General features: G+C 43.3%; 1 protein-coding gene across 43 annotated transcripts in view; it reads right to left on the bottom strand.

Moving 5' to 3' along the window:
• Positions 1-25975, bottom strand: part of APBB2 (amyloid beta precursor protein binding family B member 2) — a 381324-nt gene that overhangs the window by 27959 nt on the left and 327390 nt on the right. Inside the window, exon 1 of one of the 43 annotated variants that reach the window (XM_067036213.1) lies at positions 8129-8268. The exons of the other annotated variants lie outside the window; for them this stretch is intronic. The gene's annotated coding sequence lies outside the window, so the exon portion shown is untranslated. Of the gene's footprint in view, positions 1-8128; positions 8269-25975 lie in introns of those variants that run through there. 43 annotated transcript variants of the gene reach the window in all.

The raw sequence follows: 25975 nt of genomic DNA, 5'->3' as shown, positions 1-25975 counted from the left end.
GAACATTTAAAGACTCTGGTACAGAGCGGGGAAGATGACAGTTAACCGTATTGGGAAAGTGGTTTCCATGCAAGAAGTGCCACGAGGGCACTAACCACTGGCAGGGTACAGACCAGGCTCTGAGTTAAAACCACGGCAAGCCTGTGGGTGAATTTCCTTCAACTCCATGCACCCAGTCTCACGGAGGGCCTCTTGTGGGGAAGACACATTCTTAAATCTGTTTCTGAATTTTCAAGAGGCTTTAGGGCTATACCTATATAGCCAATCCCCATTCCTTTGTGCAGACAGAAGGAATACTAGTACAGATAACACAAAAAGCCAAAAGACATTTGGCCTTCACTTACATTATGGAAACTTACATGTAGATACAAGTATCCCTAATACTCTGTAAACTCAATAATACCTACACAAAAATAGACATCAACACTAGAATGACTGATTGCTAAAGGCAAAATTACACTAGCGGTTCCCATTTTATTCAATCTGCCACCCAGCCAGCCTCTGTTCTTGGTGCACATTAACGCCAAGCCACACAATAACCTTGATGGGGAGCCTTGCGACTCTAATTTTATGAGAGAATCTAAGGTTCAAAACCCCACGCTAGAAAGTGGTGGATCCACAAATGGGAGACAGGTTGGCCTGGCTGGTCTTGCCTTTGCTCTGTGTTTTGGGGGCACCTGAGCCTGCCTCCTTCCCAATGAATGGGCTCTCCTCAGGACCTCACCCCTTGATGAAGAAAGAAAGGTGGCCTCAGCTCTCTGCTCCTGCCTCCATCCCTATTGGATTTTTGGTTCCACCACAGCTGGACTTGGTGACAAAAATTGTGTTGTGGGACTTCCCTGGTGGAGCAGTGGTTAAGAATCCACCTACTGGGCTTCCCTGGTCGTGCAGTGGTTGAGAGTCCACCTGCCGATGCAGGGGACATGTGTTCGTGCCCCGGTCCGGGAAGATCCCACATGCCGCGGAGCGGCTGGGCCCGTGAGCCACGGCCGCTGAGCCTGCGCGTCTGGAGCCCGTGCTCCGCAGCGGGAGAGGCCACAACAATGAGAGGCCCGCGTACTGCAAAAAAAAAAAAAAAAAAAAAAAAAAAGAATCCGCCTGCCAATGCAGGGGACACGGGTTTGAGCCCTGGTCCAGGAAGATCCCACATGCCGCGGAGCAACTAAGCCTGGGCGCTACAACTACTGAGCCTGCGCTCTAGAGCCCGCGAGCCACGACTGCTGAGCCCGTGCACCTAGAGCCCGTGCTCTGCAACAAGAGCAGCCACCGCAGTGAGAAGCCCGCGCACCGCAATGAAGAGTAGCCCCCGCTCACCACAGCTAGAGAAAGCCCGCGTGCAGCAACGAAGACCCAACGCAAGAAGGGAGGAAGGAAGGAAGGGAGGGAGGGAGGAAGATCTCCTGGTATTAAGAAATTGTTGAAAAAAAAAAAAGTGCTGTATTTGGTCTAAATAACTTTGCAGGGCAAAGGCTGAGGATTTCATTCTTTACATAGCAGACACTTATCCTGTTGCTCCCCTGCTTATGACTCTTCCCCCACCCAACCCCAAACTCCCCATCTATCTTTCTGACCTCACTTCCTGCCTCACCCACACTTGCTGGGCTCCAGCCATACTCTGTTCACAAACACGCCCACCGCTTCTGCCTTGGAGCCTACGCGCTCACTGTTCCTGCTTCCTGGACACCGAGTCCACCAGATCTCCCATGAAGGACTCCTTATCATCATCACCTCCAGAAGACCCCTCTGCACTCCCCAGTCACCACCAACTCTCAAGGCATCTGAAACTACCCTGCTTATCTGTTTACTGTCTGTCCTTCCTCTGCTCCACAAAAAAGGAAAAATCCGAGCGAAGAGCAATGTTTCTGCCTTATTCACTCACCACCATAGGTAAGTGTTCGCTCATCACTGCCTGGCACATAATAGGTAATCAATAAATATTTTAAAATAAATAACTAAGTAGCATAAACAGAGGTTTTCCTCCCTTATTCCTGATCATGTTGGTAAGAGAATAATGCTGTGAATAATAGGGACTTGGCTGGATTTCTTTTTCTCCTGCTATAGTTTATTACAGCCGGCACTTTAACAATGGCTTTAGTTCACATTCCCTTCTCATGTCAATGAGAAATAATGTTAATAAAACATATATTTTATCTGAATGGGCAGGAAGTGAGTTCTTAGAAGATTATTAATCTCTTGTGACTGAATTTGAAAGCAAAGCAAATCTATACTCTGATCGTCTCCAGCAGAAACAATGTTTCCAGAGCCCCTAACTAGGTTCCTTCTTTAGAACATTTGTCTAAATGAAAAATGGCTCCTCTGCTGCTAAAGAAATCAATATATAAATTTCCCTTGTACATTGATTTCTATCAAGATTTACTGACTCCCCAGATACTCTTCTTTATCTTTGTACTCTAAGAGAAATAAACTTTTGTTTATCATTTAGAGAAAAGACCCCAGACAACACATTTCCATACACGCGAAGGCAGAGGAAGTATGGAGAGCTGGACTATATATAAGGCAGCACAGAGCATCCCCCCAATGCCCCCTGCACCCCCAGCCGGGAGGCACAGCCGGGTGCTACACTGTCTGAGCAGAGCTTAACTTCTGGATACAGTTTGAAAGAAGACACACCGTTCCTATTCGATGAGGTTACTTCTTATACACAGCTAGCCTCCCTACTCCAGAATCTTTTCTCCTTTTCCTCAAATATATCTTTAAAAAAATAAAACCACAATCCCATCATGGTAGCATCCTGTTTTTACTGTCCGAGTTCACCTTCCTTTTATTGTCCACATGTCTTTACACTTGACAAACAGAATTAACATGCCATCTCGAAGAAGCTCAAGCGTGGGTTCAGGGATGTTCAAATGATGGTCTGCCACAGAAGTACCCCCTACCAGCCCGATCTTCTTCAGGAGTGCTCTCTGGAGACTGGTTTTCAGAGCACCATAAAGCTGCCCAAAGGTGACTGAGCCTTCTTGCTTCCGAAGGACAAGATCTCTATTTCAGTTGTCACTGTGGTTTCCACTCAGGTCCTTTACATCAGGGGTCGCAAACGACAGCCGCAGGACCACAGTCCATCCACTCCCGTCTGCTTTTATAAACAGAGTGTCACCGAACACAGCTGTACTCCTTCATCTCCTACTGTCTAAGGCTGCTTCTGTGCCAGGGTGACAGCGCTGAGGAGCCGCAACAGAGACCACAGAGCCCCAAATATTTACTATCTGGACTTCCACAGAACAAGTGTGGAGCCCTGTTCTAGATGTCAGCCTGATTCAGAGGTGCAACACACAACACCGACAGTGAGACTAGGACCTACTCAATGACTTGCGGAGCCCAGTGCAAAATGAAAACGCGAGGCCCTGCGTGAAAAAATTATTACGAATTTCAAGACGGTAACAGCAGAGCAGTGAACCAAGTGTATATGAAACCCATTGCGACTGGCTGAGATGGTGGAATAATCCTGCTTACAGGTGACAAACTCCAGGGCCAGCTGGAAACTATTCCACCCAGAAGCAGGAGTAAGAACTCTTCCAATTTGCAGCTTTAGAATCAAAATATCTTTTGCTCAACTAAAATGCTACGTGGGTGCCCAAAATGAGAACCAGAGAATCAACATGGGTCTCTGCTCCAGCCATTTTATTCTGGAAGAGTCACCAGCAGGCTATGACTCTTCTTAAAATGTTGTTCTTTTTTCTTTTTTGGGGGGTGTGGGGGATGGATAAAAAACAAAACACACTGGACTCCTTGAAAACAGCATTTTCATGTAACCTGGCAAACAGATGCATGCTTTGACATGACAGAATCAGGTCGAATCAGCCCCAATTGTCAACTGTGTTCTCTGCAGCTGCTCTTCCTCTATCATAATTATTTCAGCTGTCATAATTTATTCATATCCCCAGACTCACTTACATGTTCTAGGGTAACAAGTCCAGGCTTCCAGATCAGAAGGGATGGCAGCCCAAGTCACTTCTGCCTCTTCTCATCTGCCTAAAATTCTGACTGCAGAAGAAATATTTTCTGCATCAACATTTTTCTGCAAACCCAAACCAAAGATGGCTTCAAAACCAAGTTAACTGACAAAGACATTGTAAGCTTTCATGTTCACAAATCGGAAGCTAGAAGGAGGCCCCCCCCGCCAAAAAAAATCCCATCAGAGACCAAGTATTTCATTCCTCTACTTCTTAGGTACAAGGAAATGGCTCTTCTAGCTCGCAAAATGCACAGTGAATTTCCTGCAAAGTTACTAAGGAATATTACTCTTTCTGATTTTAAACAGATATAGAACAAGTCTTATTTACAACAGAATATCTGTTGTTGGAACAATGGAGGATACTGTATATGAAATAAACAACTTCAGATGCAATTATCAATAGTATCTTATAAATCTGGAAGCAAAGGTAGCGTAATTCCGTATGGATTAAAGCTTAAACCTGTCTTCTTTCTTACTTTGATCCTTCATTTTTGTGCCAGAACAGAGGAAAATGCTTAAAGGTCTGATAACCAGTTGAGAAGGATAGTCAGGGCACTGAAGGGTGAAAATGTCCTGGAAAAAAATGGCCAAATGCACAGCACTCCACTGGGTAGGGCTGCTCATCTGCATTGGAGAATAAGACAGAATTAAGTCAAGGTCTTGGTATAATATAAATTGAAAGTGAGTTGCTCATTGCTTAACTGTCCTTATATAGTCATTATTTCTATTAATACATATATCCAACAGAAATAAACAATGAATCTAAAAATCCAGGTACGGTCCTAGGTGCCTCCTCGTCCTGCATCTTCCATAGTCAACCCTGCCAGTTCAATCTCCACAACCCGCTTCTCTTCAACCCCTCTGCCACCACTTTGATCTTTCCCAGACCAGGACTCAATAACTGAACCCTCAGCTTCCAGCTCAGCTGCCGACATCCATACCCCTTAACAGCATTCACTGAGATCTTTGTTCATGAAACAAATTAGATCATGGCACTCCCCTGGTTACCACCTTTCAGAGGTTTCTCATGGCATTAAAAAGAAAATTCAAACCTTCAACCATCACCATAAAGCCCTGTATGATCTTGTCCCCCAGGCCCCAAGCACCTCTTCCACCACAGCACGTATCACTGGACTTCCCGCTACGGGCTCCAGCCACCCCGGCCTTCTCTCACATCCTTGAACATGCTGAGCACCCCTCGTCCCTCCTCCTTCCTCCTGCTCCCCTCACACACCCGGCTTCTTCCCAGCTTTCAAGCTCAGCTCAAATGCCACCTCCTAGGATGGGCTGCCCCTTGGTGGCCCCTTTCCCCACCGAGGTACTCTCTCTCTGTTGCATTGTGCTGTTGACCTCACAGCGCTTATCATAATCCAGATCATCTTGCTTCCTGAATTGTTTTTCCAGCTTATCTCCTGCCTCTTTGAACCCTACCTCTTCTCACTTCCTCATGTACCTCAAGAGATGCCTGACACACAGATGTTCCACATCTGCTGAAGGGCAAATTAATCTATAGATTATAAATATCAAGTACGTGTGATAACCATAGTTAAACCCTAAAAGCAGAAAATGAAATATTTCATCTACATTCATTTAACAATTCAATTATTTATTTTATTTTTTTACACGGGCCTCTCACTGCTGTGGCCTCTCCCGTTGCGGAGCACAGGCTCCGGACGCGCAGGCTTCGGAGGCCATGGCTCACGGGCCCAGCTGCTCCGCGGCATGTGGGATCTTCCCGGACCCGGGCACGAACCCGTGTCCCCTGCATTGGCAGGCGGACTCTCAACCACTGCGCCACCAGGGAAGCCCAACAATTCAATTATTTATGGAGAGCGTCCTATTGCCAGGTACTATGTTAAGAACAAAGGAATTCAAAGAGCTAAGACCTTCGCAAAAATGTCATATTCTTTATTTAAAACAGGCAGTTGAAAAGGACAAGTGACACTACTATTAAGTATGTTTTCACATGACCCTAGGGATCTGTGGAAAAGTCTGAAAGCCCAGACAAGTAAGAAATTAAGCATCATCAGTACACTCCCCCAAATCCATGAAAAGTAGAGAATGCATGACAGGGGTTTCCCAACCACGCTCCAGGTCTCTAAACCTAGGAGTCACCTCAACACCTGGGAAACTGGGGACAGATAAAAAGCTTAGCTCAGTCAGTGGTCCAGAATGAAATTCATTTCCGAGGTGCTGTTCAAGATGAAAGCTACTGAGGTGAGACTAGGAGACTGCATGAAGGATAGTTTTTGAAACAGACTGGAATTAGGAATTACCACATCTGAAAAAACAATGCCACTGTTCAAACCCTTTGAGAACTCAGCTTCTCCTGGCCCTCCTTGCAGTCCCAGGCTCCTCTGAGAGGTATCCACAATCAAGGCAAGCAGGTTCAAAAAGACAGAGTCCAGCGCACAACGACCCACTGGTCTGATTAATACCTCCATCCTTGGAGCGGAGGTGACTTTGGCCCCATCTGTTTGTACCTACAGCCTGGGCTCAGCTGACCTCCCAGGCAGCAGCCAGCAGCAGCATCCTCCTGGCTCACCTCAGGGTCATCCACACTGCTCCCTGGGGATGCTCCAGTTCAGAGGACCCAAAATGGGTCCTGTGCTAGAACAGTGTGAGCTCCAAGAAAGCAAGAAGGTACTTGTTGCATTTACCATTTGATCATTAGTGCCAATGCCAAGCACATAGCAAGTGTTCAATAAATGCTTGTTAAATAAATTATCCTCATAGCTCAAAAGCCAGGACTTGTTAGAACGACAGAAAAACTCATAAACGAACCAGCAGCTGTCAGAAAGGTGGGGTTCATGACCAAACTGGCACACACAGCCCATGCCTTCACTCTGAGCCAAGTCCGATAGCACTTTCTACAATGACAGTGGCTGATGCCTTGTAGAAAGTCTTTCCCCTACTAAGCTTGTTCTACACATCTCATTTTGGACAACAAAACCGCTGGTAACTTATAAAATTACAGACAAAATTTACAAACACAGATTTAGAGCTGTTCTCCTCACAAAGCATTATGTATCTAACTTCTTGGGAAAGGCCTCAGGACACCTCTGTCCTGAAAGGCTTCACAAAGCAAATAACAACTCAAGGGCAGTGGTAAAGATCTGAACTTTGGGGGGAAAGCTTAAAAACTGTTTTTGTGTCAGAGTAAGGCTGGAGGAGAAACTCACTGCTCTGTGGTCTAAGGAAACCAGAAAGAACAACACGAGGAAAGCAGGCGGAATCCACCGTTCACAATACTAGTCAAAGCTAGGCTGCAGCTGCAGTTATAAAGAGAAAGAAAAGACTAATGAGATTGCTCCTCCCCCGCCTCTTCCCACCCAAGGCAGTAATGAAGATTCACAGCTAACACATTAACTGGGGAATCGACAGATATGTCTGGATACAATACTGGTACACGGAAACAGATAACACACAGAAAAGACACAGATTCCCCGAGAATCCAATCAAGTGTTGTGTTCAATATTTAGATCACGTTTTTCTTTAAAAAAACAAACAAACAACCAAAAAAACCCAAACCAAAAATCTACTTTTTTTCAGTGCCAAGAACAAGCACGTGATAAGTTGGCAGCTTTTCTACCTTTGGGGAATTTGAGACAATTGCGTGGAAGTCCACCAATACTGTAAGTCATCCAACTAAAATTATTTGAAACTGCACAGTCTCTCTACACCAAAGAATATTGCTTTTAATTCAAAAATCGGATTACCAATATCCTGCAATATTTTTCACTCCTAATGTAGACAAGAGGACATAAACGTGGATTCATCAGAGAGCATGTGAGATGAATGCACTCATTTGCTCAATCATAACACTGGACACAACAGAAATGCCCAGGGTGGACCATCTGAACAGCCCACCCCTGAACAGCTTCCTGCCACCCTGGTAAATTGCATCAAAAGACTCCTCCACCTTCCCTCCATTTCATACAATACTCATCCTTCCCTCCAGCAAGGCAGAAAGACCCCTCCTCAGCCCTCCCGGCCGCCCCCAACCTCGCAAAGCACTGACTCCGGGGAAGTGAGGATGCAGCCTTTGTCCCGCGGGTCGGGTCTCCCGGGCGCAAGCTCGGACGCCCACCCCGCCAGTTACCTCTGCGCTCACCTGCAGACAAAGGCGCGCCGCTCCCTCCCCACAGCCCTCACCTTGGCCTCCCGGGCGGCCCCGGGGCTGGGCGAGGATGCCGCCCCCCGTGCCGGGGGCGAGACCAGGTTGCGGGAACCAGCCACCCCGGAGCGGTCGCTCACACCAGCTGCAGTGCTTTCCTTCCGTCTCAAGTTGAAGCAAGTGCCATCCGCGCCTCCCCACGCGCGGCCCGCCCGCCGCCGCAGCCCATTGGCTGCTGGAGAGGCACGTGGGCCGCCCCCTCCGTCCCCGCCCACCGCTCACTCCCCTGCCAGGTGCAACCGGCCAGGTGCTCCCATCCGCTGGGGCCAGGGCCAAGGCGAGCAAAAGAGAGGGGCGGAGTACCCCCAATCCCACCTCTTTAAAAAGCTGACAAGCCGGGCCTGGGTTTCCGGTTTCTCTTACGACCTGACTGATCGATGCCAGGGAGACGGGCCGTCCTGCAACCCACAGCCAGAAAGCCTCTGCAATACTACAACTAAGCAGAAGCAAACTGTAGTTTAATCAATCAGGCAGCAAGTTTTGAACTGAGCTGAAAGTAGTTTTTACAGATTCCTTGACAATTTACACGAAGCCCATAACAGTGGTTCACCCCTCCACACCTTCCCCATCCCGGCCTCTCGTAAGGCACCTTTTGCTCACTGTTGACTTAAAGCCAGGATGGCTCCCCAACACTGTATCTAGCTGGGAGTTTCCTGCCCCCACCCCCACCCCCGCACATACATGGAAGCAGAAAAGTGTCCCCTTGGCTAAACAACAGCATTTAAGTAAGAGTGCTTGGCCAGCCACTGGCCAAAACAGTTCTGAAAGGAAAACCCAAGGTCTCTTACTGACCATATTTTTTGTGTACTGAAAGTACATCCTTTTCCTAATTATTTCTGGGCAAGAATAAGTTATTTGAGCCATTACAAAATGAAACAGGCAGGGAACATCAACCATGTTTTCTGCCAAATTCAAAGTTCCATACACTCCTTCTATAAGGAAAGGAACAGAAAATACAAAATATACATGGAAAATCAAGGGAGTATGTAACTAAAAGGCCTTGTCTGGGTTTAGTGAAACACACCACAGATATACTGGAAACTCTTTTTTAATGTTCCCGTTTTAAAAGAGGATTAAACATCTCACTCATTCAACATTTATTAAGCTCTTCCTAAGTGCCAGGCTCTGTGCTGACAATTTTATATTAGGCTTTTCTGGTTAGCGACTGTTTTTCAAGGGGGGCATGATTTAATTCATGGTGTATTGAATATATGACCAGTAATACCTGAGTGATTTAGAAGAACTGTTTACAATGAACTGCTCTGGCAACCGCAGCTGTTTGGAACACAGCCCATACTAGAAGGGGGCATGGGGGTGGGCTTGAGTCTTGGGGTTCAGCAGTCGGAACAGGTGTCACCTACTCTGGAGACATGAACTGACTTCACCGGACTGTACCTGTCACCCTGTCAGAGGGCACCTTTCCTTCCTTACACATAATTCTAGTCAGTTTGGTTATCTGCTTCTCTGCCTACAGCCAAGGGGAAGCCACAAATCAGATGGGGCTGCCGGATGCCCACTGGTGACAGCACAGTATGACAGCCAAGGGTCTGCTGGCAGGGATGACAAGACCTGCCAACTCTACCTCCTCCTGCTGTCTCAAGCTCACCCCCTCTCTCCGACTCCAGGGTCACCACCTAGTGCCAAGCTCCCGTCTCCTCCCATCGGAATGGTCGTAATAGTCTCAGAGTCTCCCTGTTTTCACTCTTGTCCCTGACTGGCTATTCTCACTGCAGCCACACACATGTCCCTTTAGAAAAAGAAATCACAAATCCGAGCATCCACGCTCCTGCTTGCAAACTCTACAATGGCTTCCTGTTAGTTGGAAATAAAGTCCATAATCATTTTCGGGGTCTCTGAGGCTTCCTGGGATCTGTTACGTATTTTCACTCTAGTCATTGCTACAACCACATTCCCTCCTCTTTCTGTCTGATCCAGTTTCTGGAACATGCCCAGCTACTTCCCACCTCAGAGCCTTTGCACCAACTGTCCCTTACCCCTGAGATGCTCTTCACTGCACTACTCACCTGACTAATCCGTCTCATCCTTCAGATCTTAGTTTACTTACCTCCTTGCGAAAAATCTTCCTAACAGTACCTCCCATCCCACAACCCCAAGCATCCGGACTCTTCCTGAACAGTCCCCGTCTTCTTCATTTTCTGGTGAGTTTTATAAACTTATAGTGGGGTTTGGTTTTGTTCCTGAATAGTAAAGAATTCAGCCTTGGCCAAAAAGAGGTCTGGCTCTTGCCATCAGCTTCTGGGAGGTAATCTTTAAGACAAGGAATGTCATATCTGATGTGAGTGTTTTTATTTACCTGGGGGTCTCGGGTCACACCAGATAGTCCAACAATGTGATTTAGGGTAGGGGCTTTGGGTCATTTGGCCTTAGTTCCACCTCCTGTGGGGCTAGAGACGTAGCTCAGCCACATGGATGGTCAACCATGTCCACGTGATGGAGATTTGCCCTATGTACCTCTTCTCTTGGCTGAGTTTAATCCGTACCCTTTAGCTGTGAGTGAGTTCTGTGAATCCTTCTAGCAGATTATCGAATCTAAGAGTGGTTTTGTGGGCTGCTCCTCATCATACTTTCAGCAGCAAGCACGTTTCCTGACACACAGTTAAGTGCTTAATACATTTAATAATCAAATTTAATACATTACAACTTTTTATGGGTACTTTTGAAATGAGCACGTAATCAGCATATGTAATGCCTCTACAATTTAAGGAATAGACGTCCATTTTGCCAACTCCTACTTCTGAGTCAAGGTCCAGATCAAACGTCACCTTTTCCCCGAAGCCTTTCCCCACTCCCTAGGGCTTGCCATTCTTGCCTGTGTTTTCTGGACCTTGCTCTGCTTTCAGAGCAGTCAGTGGTATTGAAATGTCTCTTCTTGTGAAAGAACTATGTTAGATCAACTCTGAGTCCCTAGCACTGGGCATGGTGCTTATACAGAGCAGGTATACAAAAGGTGCTTGAAGAATAAAGGCAATTTTTTAAGAAAGGATTTGGTTTATTGAAAGATAGGTTCAGTTATCTGTGAAATCCTGGTACATCTTACAGCTCATTCTCTGAAAAATAAGGTAGCTGTTACTGTAGTAACTGAATATTATAATGGTGTTCTACTCTATTATTTTCTTTTTTTCTTTCTAAAAATGTTCCTCAAAATTATTAACCACATTAAAAACCTGACATGTTTAAATAAAAATATGAAAGCAGAGCACCAAACTTTTAAGCACCTGACTCCCTAATTAGAATGAAATATTACAGTTTATTTACATTAAGAAAAAAAAAAAATCCAAGCCCTAATCTTGTTCGCCTCTGTACAAACTTAACTGAAAATTCAAACAGCATACCAATAACCTATGGTGTCCGCAAGTAGCACAGAAAAATCAATTTTATTTCCTTCAGATCTGTATTTAAACTGGATAATAACTGCTATGATGTGCAACAGCCATAATCCAATTTCAGTTTATTTGATTAGATAAGTATAAACATTAAATAAGAAACTAATGGGATTGTCATAACAATGTTCACGCTGTTAACTAATTAAAGGCAAAGCATTTTAATTTGCTCCTAGAAAAACGTGCTGCTAGAAAATATACAAATATGGATTTGAACAATCCTTAAATTCCATACACAAAGATCCTTACATTGACTCACCCAAAGATAAAAGCAGCTTTGAACTTGGAGGCCACTTGAAACTCCCCCTGAATTTAGGATAAGGAAAGCTCCAAACGACTCCTTGAACGTTTGAGTTTTTTGTTTTTAAACATCCCTTCGTATCACAATGCAGAATCGCCGAGGATATCAAAGCAGCACCCACCTTGGTGGTTCTTAAATTATAATGTGCATAATAATTGTTAAAATGAAGATGCCCGGGCTCACTCCAAGAGTGATTCAGAAGGTCTGGCTGGAGTGACCCCTTGCTCTTTTCACAAAAGCACCCAGAGGATTGGGAGGCAGGTGGCCTGTGAACTGTACACTGAGAAACTGTTTCGAGAGAGAAGGGGACAGGAATTCTGTGTGCGTGAAGGAAGTCAAATGACACAGATAAAGACAATGGACAATGCGATGCTGTAGCACTTTCTGTGTCCCCCACTGGACTCTGAGCTCCTGGGAGCTCAACCATATGCCTTTTTTGGTTTTGTGTCTTTGGGCCCAGGTCAGCATCGAGCACTTACTAAATTAAGTTCATTTGTAGCAAAGTGGCATGCACCCATGCTCTCACCTACAGGGACATCAAGTGAATTAACCAGGGTGCATTTCTGAGAGTCATACATAATCCTAACAAGGTTACCAACAGAGCAGGGGGGGTGTCTGGGCAGGACCTAGATCAGCGCCTTTCAAAGGTCAATGTGCAAATGCATCCTCTGAGGATTTGTTAGAAGGCCAATTCCAATTCAGTAGGTTTGGGGCGGGGCCTGCATTTCTAAAAAGCTCCCAGGTGATGCCAATACTCTAGTCCAAAGACTCCACTTTCAGAGGCAAGAATCCAGATGTAACTTAGCCAAACATGGCCACAATGACAAAGAAACAGCAAAAAAGGATGCAACCCTCAGATCTACAATGAACCTGGCAATGAAAGCCAAGGAGTGGTGGACCAAGAGTAATATTTCCCTATTTATTTTAAAGGACTGTGTACTTGATGGTTGCTCTTGGAAGAATCCATAACGTGCATTTGTAAAGGAAAAGCCCCACTGCCCCACAAAACATCAGATGCAGCAGAAGACTTGCTTGCACTCACACAACGGTGTGACCTTTATTTGAAAAGACCTCCAGGTTTTACTACAGTATCTCTTTTAACTCAGCTCTAGAGAAAATTTTGAGAAAAAAAAATTCTCTTGTTCAATGGCCCAGAGTCTTCCTGTCCTGCTCTATAACACGCAAAGGCTGTTTATAATAAGTGTGTACAACAAAAATCTTTGTAAGAGGAAGACATTTCCAAGCCCTACGTAGGGAGCATAGCCGCCCATTTTCTTTATGCAATATTCAGCAGACGGAACCTCCCACTAGACCAAAGACAGTGGGCAACTCCCCAGCACTCAGTGTACTTTAAAGAGACTTGACTTATTCCCCACCCCCCACCCCCCACCAGCCCCCTCTCGCCTCCTGACAGTTCTCACGTTGCCAACTGCTACGTGGTGGGCTGTGAGCATAAACCGTTACCCTCGAGGATTCAGGATCCTAACAGAATCAACACAACACTCAATTCTTAGAATGCGTCTGCTCAACCATCTTCCTTCTCAGCCCCAGGGCTTGCTCTCTCTGGGACACAGAACTGCAAGGTGGCACAGGGGCACTGACAGCAGGAGGATGAAGACACCTCCAGGCTGTCCTCATGTTCACTCAACAGGGACACTGGAGGGCCCAGGGAAACACCTGTTCTCCAGCAATTTCCATGATTAGAATGAGAGAAAAATCATGCTTGTGTTTTGCAATAGACACTCTACCTTAAATTGATACTAAATCCATGGCTGGGAAGGTGGGGCAGGGGTAAGAGGGTAGGAGCTGGTACAGTGAAGCCAAGAGAAGTTCTTGAAATAAATTATGTTTTCCTTCATCTCGAGCCCACCATTGCTCTGGGTTATGTCCCTATAGTTTTGCCTTTTCCTAAATACCACACACATGGAATCATATCATATAGAGCTTCTGAATCTTGCTTTTATCACTTAGCATAATTTTGGGGGAGGAAAGGATAAATTTTATTATAAGGCCTAACGTCTTTTTTCTAACTTTCTTTTTTTTAACTTCCAGTTTTATTGAGATATAACTGACATACAGCACTGTGTAAGTTTAAGGTGTATAGCATAATGATTTTACTTATATACATCATGAAATGAGTATCACAGTAAGCCTCATACAGATACAAAATTAAAGAGATAGAAAAAAATTTTTCCTGTGATGAGAACTCTTTTTTTGTTTGTTTGTTTTGGGTTTTTTTTTTTTTTTTTTTTTTTGCGGTACGCGGGGCTCTCACTGTCGTGGCCTCTCCCGTTGAGGAGCACAGGCTCAGCGGCCATGGCTCACGGGCCCAGCCGCTCCGCGGCACGTGGGATCTTCCCGGACCGGGGCACGAACCCTCGTCCCCTGCATCGGCAGGCGGACTCTCAACCACTGCGCCACCAGGGAAGCCCGATGAGAACTCTTAGGATCTACTCTCTTAACAGCTTTCATATATGACATACAGCAGTGTTAATTTTATTTATCATGTTGTACATTACATCCCTAGCACTTATTTATTTATCTTATAACTGGAAGTTTGTACGTTATGACTGCCTTCATCCAATTCCCCCCTCCCTACTCCCCCACCTCTGATCTCTTTTTCCTATGAGTTTGTTCATTGGTTTTTGAAGTATAATTGACCTACCACACTATGTTAGTTCCTGTTATACAACATAGTGATTAGATATTTCTATATATTTCAAAATGATCACCAGGATAAGCCTAGTTACAAAGATATTACATAGTTATTGACTATACTCCCCACACTGTACATTTCATACCCCTGACTCATTCATTTTGCAACTGGAAGTTTGTACCTCTTAATCTCCCACACCTACTTCTTCCCCACCGTCCACATTCTTCTCCCCTGAGATAACCACCTTTTTGTTCTCTGTATCTATAACTGTTTCTGTTTCGTTATGTTTGTTCATTTGTTTTGTTTTGTAGATTCCACATATAAGTAAAATCATACGGCATTTGTCTTTCTCTGTCTACTTATTTCATTTAGCATAATACCCTCTAGGTACATCCATGTTGTCACAAATGGCAAGATTTCATTCTTTTTCATGACTAATTCTCCTTTGTATGCATATATATGCACCATATCTTCTTTTTTTTTTTTTTTTTTTGCGGTATGCGGGCCTCTCACTGCTGTGGCCTCTCCCATTGCGGAGCACAGGCTCCGGACTCGCAGGCCCAGCGGCCATGGCTCACGGGCTTAGTTGCTCCGCGGCATGTGGGATCTTCCCGGACCAGGGCACGAACCCATGTCTCCTGCATCGGCAGGCGGACTCTCAACCACTGCGCCACCAGGGAAGCCCTTTCTTTTTAAATTTTATTTATTTTTGGCGGCGTTGGGTCTTTGTTGCTGCACGCGGGCTTTCTCTAGTTGTGGCGAGCGGGGGCTACTCTTCGTTGCAGTGCGCGGGCTTCTCATTGCAGTGGCTTCTCTTGTTGTGGAGCACGGGCTCTAGGTGCACGGGCTTCAGTAGCTGTGGCTCACGGGCTCTAGAGCGCAGGCTCAGTAGTGGCGCAGGGGCTTAGTTGCTCCGTGGCATGTGGGATTTTCCTGGACCAGGGTTCAGACCCATGTCCCCTGCATTGGCAGGCGGATTCTTAACCACTGCACCACCAGGGAAGTCTGCACCATTATCTTCTTAATCCATTCATCAACTGATAGACACGTAGGTTGCTTTCATATCTTGACTACTGTAAATAATGCTGCAACAAACACAGGAGTGCATATATCTTTTCTGATTAGTGTTTTTGTTTTCTTCAGATAAATACCCAGGAGTGGAACTGCTAGATCATAGGTTAGTTCTATTTTTAATTTCTTTAGGAATCTCCATACTGTTTTCCATAGCTGCTGCACCAATTTACATTCCCACCAACAGTGCACAATGGTTCCCTTTTCTCGAAATCCTTGCCAACACTTGTTATTTGTTGTCTTTTTGATAACAGCCATTTTGACAGCTATGAGGTGATATCTCACTGTGGTTTTGATTTGCATTTCCCTGATGATTAGTGATGTTGAGCACCTTTCCATGCACTTGTTGGGCATTTGTATGTCTTTTTTGGAGAAAAGTCTATTTAAGTCCTCTGCCCATTTTTAAATTGGACTGTTCTTTTGCAATTGAGTTATAGAAATTATTTGTATATTTTGGATATTAACCCGTTATCAGATATATTGTTTGCAAACATTCCCATTCAGTAGGTGGCCTTTATTTTGTTGACAGTTTCCTTTACTGCGCAAAAACTTTCTAGTTTGATTTAGTCCCACTTGTTTATTTTTGCCTTTGTTCCCCTGGTCTGAGGAGACATATCCAAAAAAAAAAAAAAAAAATGACTAAGACCAATAAATATCAGTGAGCTTACTGCCTATGTTTTCTTCTAGAAGTTTTATGGTTTCATGTCTTACATTTAAGCTTTAATATAGTTTGGATTTATTTTTGTACATGGTGTGAGAAAGTAGTCTATTTTGATTTTTTTGCATGTAGCTGTCCAGTTTTCCCAACACCATTTATTGAAGAGGCTGTCTTTGCCCCACTGTATATTCTTGCCTCCTTTGTCATTGATTAATTGCCCATATAAGTATGGGTTCATTTCTGGGCACTTTATGCTGTTCCATTGATCTATGTTTCTGCTTTTTGTGCCAGTACTGTTTTGATTACTGTAGCTTTGTAGTATAGTTTGAAACTAGGGAGCATGATATTTCCAGCTTTGTTCTCCTTTCTCAAGATTGTTTTGGCTATTAAGCATCTTTTGTCTTTCCATATAAATTTTAGATTTATTCTAGTTCTGTGAAAAATGCCATTGGTATTTTCATAGGTATTGCACTGAATCTGTATTTGCCTTGGGTAGAATAGTCATTTAAACAATATTAAGTCTTCCCATCCATGAACACAGTATACCTTTCCATTTGTTTGTGTTGTCTTCAATTTTCTTTCATCGGTGTCTTACAGTTTTCCAAATACAGGTCTTCTGCCTCCTTAGTCAGATTTACTCCTAGATATTTCACATTTTTTGATGCGATTATAAGAGGGGTTGTTTTCTTCATTACTCTTTCTGATAGTTTGTTGTTAGTGTGTAGACATGAAACAGATTTCTGTATATTAATTTTGTACCCTGCAACTTTACCAAATTCATTGATAAGCTCTAGCAGGTATCTGGTGGCATGTTTAGGATTTTCTATGTATAGTATCATGTCATCTGCAAACAGTGAGTTTTACGTCTTCCTTTCTAATTTGGATTCCTTTTATTTCTTTTTCTTGTCCAATTGCTATGGCTAGGAATACCAATATTATGTTGAATAAAAGTGGCATGACTGGGCATCCTTCTCTTGTTCCTGACCTTAGAGGACACGCTTTCAGCTTTTCACTGTTGAGTATGACGTTAGCTGTGGGCGTGCCACCTATAGCCTTTGTTATGTTGAGGTATGTTCCCTCTATGCCCACTTTCTAAAGAGTTTTTATCATAAACTGATGTTGAATTTTGTCAAAAGCTTTTTCTGCATCTATTGAGATGATCATATGATTTTTATTCCTCAGTTTGTTAATGTGGTATATCACATTGATTGATTTGCAGACACTGAACCATCCTTGCATCCCTTGGACAAATCCCACTTGATCATGGTGTATGATCCTTTTAATGTATTGTTGAATTTGGTTTGCTAATAATTTGTTGAGGATTTTGCATCTACGTTTATCAGTGATATTGGCCTGCAATTTTCTTCTTTTGTGATATCTTTGTTTGATTTTGATATTAGGGTGAGGCTGGACTTAGCATAATTGTTGAGTGTATCAGTGATTCATTCCTTTTTATTGTTGAGAATTTCATGTATGGATATACCATTGTTTGTTTATTGATCTACCAGTTGATGGGTATTTGTGTTGTTTCCAGTTTGGGGCAATTATGAATAAAACTGATAATAAGAAAACAAACAACCCAATTTTTTTAAATGGGCATAAAATTTAGACATACACTTCATCAGAGAAGACAAAACCAGAGAAAACCAGAAGGTTTTCATAAGCACAAAAAGATAATCCATATAATTATTTGTTAGAAAAATGCAGATTAAAACTATGAGTTACCACTTCACACAGTTTAGAATGCTGAAATAACAAAAGCCCACAAACAAACAAAAACTTGGCAATACCAAGTACTGGTGGGGATGCTGAGCAACTAGAACTCCCTGACACTGCTGGTGGGGATACAAAATGGTACAGTTACTTCAAAGTGCAGTTTGGCAGTTTATTATAAAATTAAGCATGCCATTACCATGCAACCTAGCAACCTCACTCCTAGGTATTTACCCAAAAGAAGTGAAAACTTATGTTCTCACAAAAACTTGTATGTGAATGTTTATAGCAACCTTATTTATGGTTCATGATTAACTTCCCTTTTAAGATGTATAGGTAATTGTCTTTTAATGGGTTTCCTAAAACTCCTTTGGTTTCTTTTATTTTATTTATTTTTATTTTATTTATTTATTTATTTTTGCGGTACGCAGGCCTCTCACCGCTGTGGCCTCTCCTGTCACCGAGCACAGGCTCCGGACGCGCAGGCTCAGTGGCCATGGCTCGCAGGCCCAGCCGCTCCGTGGCATGTGGGATCTTCCCAGACTGGGGCACGAACCCGTGTCCCCTGCATTGGCAGGTGGACCCTCAGCCACTGCGCCACCAGGAAAGCCATGGTTTATTTTAGTTTTCCAAAGTTCACAGACCTGGGCATCTCAGTGATCTTTTAAAAATAATTACGATTAGAAAACAGAACCACCTACTTCCTTGGTGGTCACGAACCTCTATTCTTAGGAGCTTGCTTCTGAGTCTTAATCCTAGAGGAGAGTTTAAACAGGAGCTCACCTTGTTATTGCCACTTCCAGAGCCAGGAAGCATAAAAAGAAACAAGGTGGCATTCTGACCCCTAACTGTTCTTAACCTTGACTCCCTCCTTCACCCCACTTTGCTCATCCCCCAAAGAGATACCAGCTACATCAGGGGCCTATGAAAAGTAAAGCAGATAAAATTTGCCAGCATTTTGATCCTTCAATGTTAAGTTTAAATAAAAACATCATTTATAATTGCTAATATTTGTTTTATCTTCATGCTCAACTGGAAGCTCCTAATTGGGAAGGCCTGTGGCTTTTTGGGTCAATTCTGGTACATCATTGAGCATTGGTGTACTTGTTTTTAATAAACAAAGCTTTATTGGAACACAGCCACACCCATTAATTTATATCTTGTCTACGGTTACTTTTGTCTAATAGTGGCAAAGTTGAGTAGTTGAGACAGAGACAGAACGACCCATACAACCTAATGTATTTATAGTCTGCCCTTTTATAGAAGGCAGACTCTTGATCCAACAGAATGGCCCATTTAATCATTCAATTAATATGAATTATTAGTGTACTATTTGCATAGCATTGTATAGTTACAAATTACTAACATTTGTGTAGCATTTTATATTTTCAGGTATGAACGAATGTCTGCCAATCATTTCATTACAGAATCCCATTAGCCCTATTAAGTCGGCTATTATTATTATCACCATCTCCCTTTACAGACAAAATAGGCTCAGAAAGAATGAGTGAACTTATTTATAAGAGGTGAAGCCAGAACTGCAACCTATCTCGTTTCTCCAAATCTTCTGCTCTCATCACAAATAAATAAAATGTAATAAATAAAAAGAGAGCACACACAGCAAGCTGATCAGTTAGTAGACAAGCTAAGATCACCTTGGATTTTCATCTGCTTAATGCTCCATTGAACTCTTTCAATTAAAGTAAGTTCCACACAAAGTTCACATGTCCTCTGAGATGATGTCCCCACTTACCCTTATTACTGACACTTTTAGAGATTGCTTAACCTACAAAAGACTGCTCTTTGTTACAAACTCTATTCCTTGTATACATATCAGTTAATTATATTCATTAATTATCAGAGTTGACTCAGGTTTTATGGGAATGAAAGCTTAGACAATTTCTGGGGACTTCTTTAAGAAAATGAATACAAAAAAAATCTTCCTTTTGCAAATTTTACAAAAACCATGTGCACTTATCAATAGGCCCCTCCCCAGGGCCTTGAAAGGGGCCCTAAATTTTAAGCTTCATTATCGTAATAGTAAATCCTCCTCTGTGTATTATCTTTCCCCCTAAAGAAAGGAAACTCATATAATCCAGATTGAGTTCCTAGCAAAGAGCGGAGCCTTCTGACTGAGCAGACTAATCATTTAAATCTGCCACCCCCATCACTTTCTCTTAAAGCCACAAAACTGAAAGCACTATGTCTATTCTCAGCAAATTCTCTCTTCAGCCTAGAGCAGTGGTTTTCCAAGTGTGGTCCGTGGATGAAATTAGCCTCACTTGGCAACTTGTTGCTACTGAATCAGAAACTTTTGGGGATGGGACTCAGCCGTCCTTGTGTTTACACAGACCTACAGCTCATCCTGATGAGTACTCAAGTTTGAGCATCACTGGCTATTAGGCCATACATTCCACTTTCTCCACTCATGTAGAAAATTTTTTGATGGAAAGAGAGGAGACTATATCATTTAAGCAAGTTCATTATTTCTCTTTAAGAACAAAACAATCTAATCATCAATTTTAATAGTAAGTGTTCCCATTTTTAGAATTTTGGAAAACTATGACATGTGAGATGTGTCAGGATTAACCAGAAGGACAGAAGCAAATGCTCACAGCTCAAAGTCTACTTTGATGACTTCTGAGTGCACTGATGATAAATTTAAATGAATTCATGACTTATTAACTGAGTGGAAAACGTATATTTAAACACTCCTGATATAGTCAGAAGACTGAATCAATGATTCCAAACTCTGAATCATCTTAGGAGTTGAAGGAACTTCCCACAAAAGACCTAAATTACTTACCTCAAGCAAAATTCCTTATTTTCAAAGAGTAGGAGTTGGACCAAATTGGTCCTTTTAACCACAAATGAGCCATTTTATTATTTTAACCACCAAGGACCTCTTATTTTAATATATATTTCTTATACAAATAACAAGCTAGTGTGATCTGTCCCCATGCCACTTTTCTCTGTTAATCAAAGGTATGCTTAGCCACTACTCATAACTTCTGATCAGCATAAACTAACCAATGTTGCCACTCTGAGTTGATGTATTTTCATTCCGCTAGAAGCAAAGACCCTTACCATTTTAGTTGGCCCGCTTATTTTGCACAAGTGTGTAGTTTTCCTTTTGCCCTCTCTTCACCTACAAAATGCAAATAATAAAACCTGCTTCCTAATGCTGCTTTAAGAAATAAAATTTAAAAAAAACAAAACAAACAAAACCAGATATAATGTGATTAGCACCACCTCTGGTGGATGGTGGGCACCCAGATATGGCAGTTGTGCTTCCCATGATTATGAATTAGGCTGTTAGAAATCGTGAAATGGGCTCTCTAGTGCACACCTGTGATCCCCTTTTCTGTAAGACACCACACCACCCCAACCTATGTGGCAGCAGCAGGCCCCTGGGTGACATCTTGTATGAAGTGACCTGGCCAGTCAGTCTGACCAGGATGGGCACCTGGTCTATGCTGGGTATGAGTCTCTTCCCTTAGGAATTTAAAATTGGGAGACTACACTCCAAGACTGGCTAGAAAAGAAATGTACGGGGTCACTTTCTACCATAAGAACTAAGAAGCAGAGATGAGAACAAGCCAAGAATAGAGGTGAAAGATAGAAGTGATCCTGATACTACTTCAGACCCTGTTCTGTCCTCTTGGGCATCTCCCTGCCTCAGGGTTCCAGAAGACACCCAAATCGTCTTTTGCTTAAGATCACTCAAATCATTTTCTGTTGTCTGTGATCAATGATCTTTCACTCCACCCCACACTGTGGTGGAACCCCATGAGGACTGAGGTCAGTTCCAACTTGGTGATGTATGACCCCCAAAGCAGTCACTGGCTGTGAGGATGGCTGTTCCTCAGCACGCGTCATGGAGCCACATCTTCCAGTATGTGGGTGTCAAAAAGGAAGGGGGCCCTCAGGCAAGACATACATTGTCAATTCAGACTAATTAGAGTCAAAGATACCAGCCCATTCAAAGCCTCCGTACGTAGAAGGAGAGATTGAGTGAAAAGGGTTTCATGCTGGAGTCTGTCACCCACCAGCCGTGGCATCCCAGTTAACTCACTTCACCTCCTGAGTCTCAGTTTCCTCTGAGGTGTACGAAACAATGATGACAAAAGCAACAGCAACAATAATAATGACAGTAAATGTTTACACAGTCTATCGGTCGGGGCGCAATGATGAATACAACAACTGCTCTAAATATTTGAAGCAGAGGGAATTTAATGGAATTGGTGACATGGGTGATGGAAGAGCTGAAAAGCAAACAGGAGACAGGGAGGCACTCAGAGATCAGCAACAGGAAGCTGAAGGGCCCAAGGAGGTGGAAGCTACCCAGCAGAGCCACAGCCATGGCGGCCTGTGCGGAGGAGGCTGGGGCCCTGAGGAGACACAGCCTGGAGGTAGAGAGGGGAGAGGAACCATGGCTTCCCTTCCTCCTGCTTTCAGCGCTTCCAGTGGCCGAACCCAGGCAGAGGCTGGAAACACAGCCTGCAGGGGCAGAGGCCAGCAGGGGAGGATGGGAATGGAACTGAGGGCAAAAGGACCAGGGCTCTCACTATGCATGTGCCAGACACTGTTCTCAGCTCCTACCAAGAGTAACCCAGTTACCCCTAGGTGGTGGGCAACGTAATTCTCTGATGAGGAAACAGAGGTACTGAGGGGGTTACATAACTTGCCCAAGGACACATAAATACTTGGTGAAAGGGCTGGGATTCAAATCTTAAAAATCCATTTTAGTCCTTCCGGTGGTGTGGCAAACAAAAACAACAGACCACACTGTTGCCAGCACTATGTGTCTGTTGTTAGACAATGCAAATGTTTTAAAGATTTAATATTCAAACACCGTATTTATGTTGTTTTACCCACAAACGAATGTACAGGGTGTTCTTGGTCCTTTTGAGCACTGCAATCTGCTCCATGCCGGGCTCCTGATTCACAATCAGGTACTGAAAACAAGTTTTCCCATTGCGTGCATGGTCACAGCACTCTAGAACAATTCTCTCCTTCCTTTCTTCCTTCAATAGATATTTATCAAGAAATCACCAGGGCTTCCCTGGTGGCACAGTGGTTGAGAATCTGCCTGCCAATGCAGGGGACACGGGTTCGAGCCCTGGTCTGGGAAGATCCCACATGCCGCAGAGCAACTAGGCCCACGAGCCACAAATACTGAGCCTGCGCGTCTGGAGCCTGTGCTCCGCAACAAGAGAGGCCGCAACAGTGAGAGGCCCGCGCACCGCGATGAAGAGTGGCCCCGCTTGCCGCAACTAGAAAAAGCCCTTGCACAGAAACGAAGACCCAACACAGCCATAAATAAATAAATAAATAATTAAAAAAAAAAAAAAAAAAAAGAAATCACCAAATTTCAGACATGATGGGTAAGTACTGAGAGTATTCAATATTTGACCTCCCCCCCTTTTTTTTTTCAGTTTTTACCTTTCCTGTGTCAAAGTTATTGTTAACCAATGACTCTGGGGCAAGCCAACTGTGTAAGGGCCTAGATGAAGTAATAATTCCAATAATTACTTGTTCAATACTCATGCTGTGTCATGCTTATGTCCTACTCCATGGCCATGGCAGACATGAATAATAGATCACAGAACCCCTCACCCAAGCCTGGATCTGGTTTCCTGGCTCTTCTCCACCCAGCATTTCAGGCCCTTCATGTCATGAGAGCCAAGATGGAGAGTAACCCCTACTTACTAACCTAGCATTAGCATAAACATTTCTTAAAAATAAGGCAAATGTCTAATGGGACTGCTTTATAAACAAACTAGCCTAGAATTTTAGATTCTGAAGGCAGACAATGAAGTATGTAAAACCACAAAAGCATTTGAGAAAAAAATTGGCTTTGGTATTTCTTTCTTTAAACTTTTGCATTAGTTTCCTTGCCAATTACATAACTGTTTACTTTTCTTCATAGCCTTAATGTTGTGAAGGTGTATTACCTGTGGTACTTATCACTACATACTAATATTTAGTAAATACTAAAATTTATTGGAATTCATGTACACTAACATATCAGGTTCTATATACTACTTTAGAAATGGAAAAACATGGGGTCACCCCACTATGCACATCTGTATTTCTTGAAAGGAACAAAATGCAAATGAATATGCACTACATTACCTTCAAGCTTAACTGGCAGAGAGAAAAAACATTCAAGTGTCTAACAATGTAGGTACCAAATCATGTTATACATCATTTTAGAGGAAGACATAGTGCTCTGGCAATAAACTGCTCATCTGTGAAATGAAATAACCCTTCTAGGAAAGGATGATTAATTATTTAATAAACATTGTGTATTTTTAGATTCACTAAGAAAAATAAATGGGAGGAGCCAAAGAATGGCAGCAGCAACCAAAAGCCGGAAGAAGATGTAAGGAATTGATTCTTCCCCAGGCTTCTAGAGGGAGTGGGACCCTGCCCACATCTTGATTTTTGGCTTAATGAAACTGATGTTGAACTACTGGCCTCCAGACTGTGAGAGAACACATTTCTGTAGTTTTTTAAGTGGGCAAATTTGTGATACTTTGTTATAGCAGCCTTAGATAAACAAAGACACTGACCTGCTGAATTCAAGCTGGGAGTTTCGCTGTGTGGTCCCTTCAGCTTTGCTATGACCCAAATGCCAGGAGATATACCCCTATCCTGGTTAGGAGCTTTCAACTCTTTTTCTGAAGCTTCCTTCTCCCTTCCCCTGTGTGATCCTCAGCACAAGTAAAAAAAAAATTGGGGTGATCATATTAACAACTACAAGGAGTAGGAAAAACCACTGGTCCAGGATTTAGAATTCATGGTTTCAGATACAGCTCAATCACATTTTTCCTGGTGCAACACTAAGCAAGTCATGTGCAAGTTCTGGGTCTCATTTTCCTGATCTGTTAAAGGCATAATACTATGTCCTTTGGTCCCGGAAAAGATTAAAGGAGATAGTGTACACAGAGCCTTAAACTATAAAGCATTATATTAAAACATGGAAAGAGTTCTGATAATTCTCCCTTCTCTCCTTCATACAATTAAAAGCATTTTTAAGCACCTAATATAAGGACAGCATCATGCTGAGTTACATACAAGGAAGTATAAAAACATGGTGCTGGCTATCAGGGAATCTACAATCTAACTGGGGAGATGCACACACTTACAACATTAAGTAACAACACAAGGTTGAAAGATTAAGTGCCGCTAAGATCTACATGACTACGGAGATAAAAGAGATCATAGGGCACTGCAGTGATGTGAATATCCAGTCCCCTTCCTAGGGAAGTATATCTCCCCATCCCCTGAAGTCAGGCTTGGTCACATAACTGCTTTGGCCAGTGAAATGTGAACAAAAGGGTTAAGTGTTGTTCCCAGGCAGAAATTTTAAGAGTCAATGCATCTTTTCCTCCTGATACCATGGCTGGCAATACTCTAGTCTAAATAGTGACTGCATCGTCTACCTTGGACACAGAATGAGGACAATACTACAAGGAGCAGTACCTCCAGCCAACATGCCATGGACATTTAGTAGAATGAGGACTGTTACTGAGTCTTTTGGTTGTTACTGAAGCATAACCTAGCCAGTGCTGACTGATGCAAATAGTGACAGAAAGGCTGACAGAAGAGGTGGGACCCTAAGTCATAAGGACAACAATGTCATCTAAAACGTGTATAGGGCTTGGTAGTTATATTACAAAGTGCTTCATGGGACTTAAGAACTCATGTAATTACTTCCTCTTACTATCCCACTTAGTACTGCCCATGAAGGCAGGAACCATGAAGTGCTTGGTCAGAGCTATATCCTGGTGCCAAGCATAGTGGCTGACACATACTGGGGACTTAATACATGGGTGTCTACTAAGTTCCTGGAGAGGCAGATGGGACCATACAAGGAAGAAGGAGGGAGAAAAGAAATTCCACAGCTTGATACTTCAAGGGAGGAATAAGGATGATATGGCCTTGGGCATGATGAAAGCCACCTTGATAGATCATTTAAAAATACACAGGTACGGGCTTCCCTGGTGGCGCAGTGGT

Source organism: Kogia breviceps, chromosome 6, assembly GCF_026419965.1.
Source record: "Kogia breviceps isolate mKogBre1 chromosome 6, mKogBre1 haplotype 1, whole genome shotgun sequence".
Classification (NCBI taxonomy): Eukaryota; Metazoa; Chordata; class Mammalia; order Artiodactyla; family Physeteridae; genus Kogia; species Kogia breviceps.
Note: the sequence above shows the minus strand (reverse complement) of the source record. Positions and strands in the feature narration are given on the sequence as shown.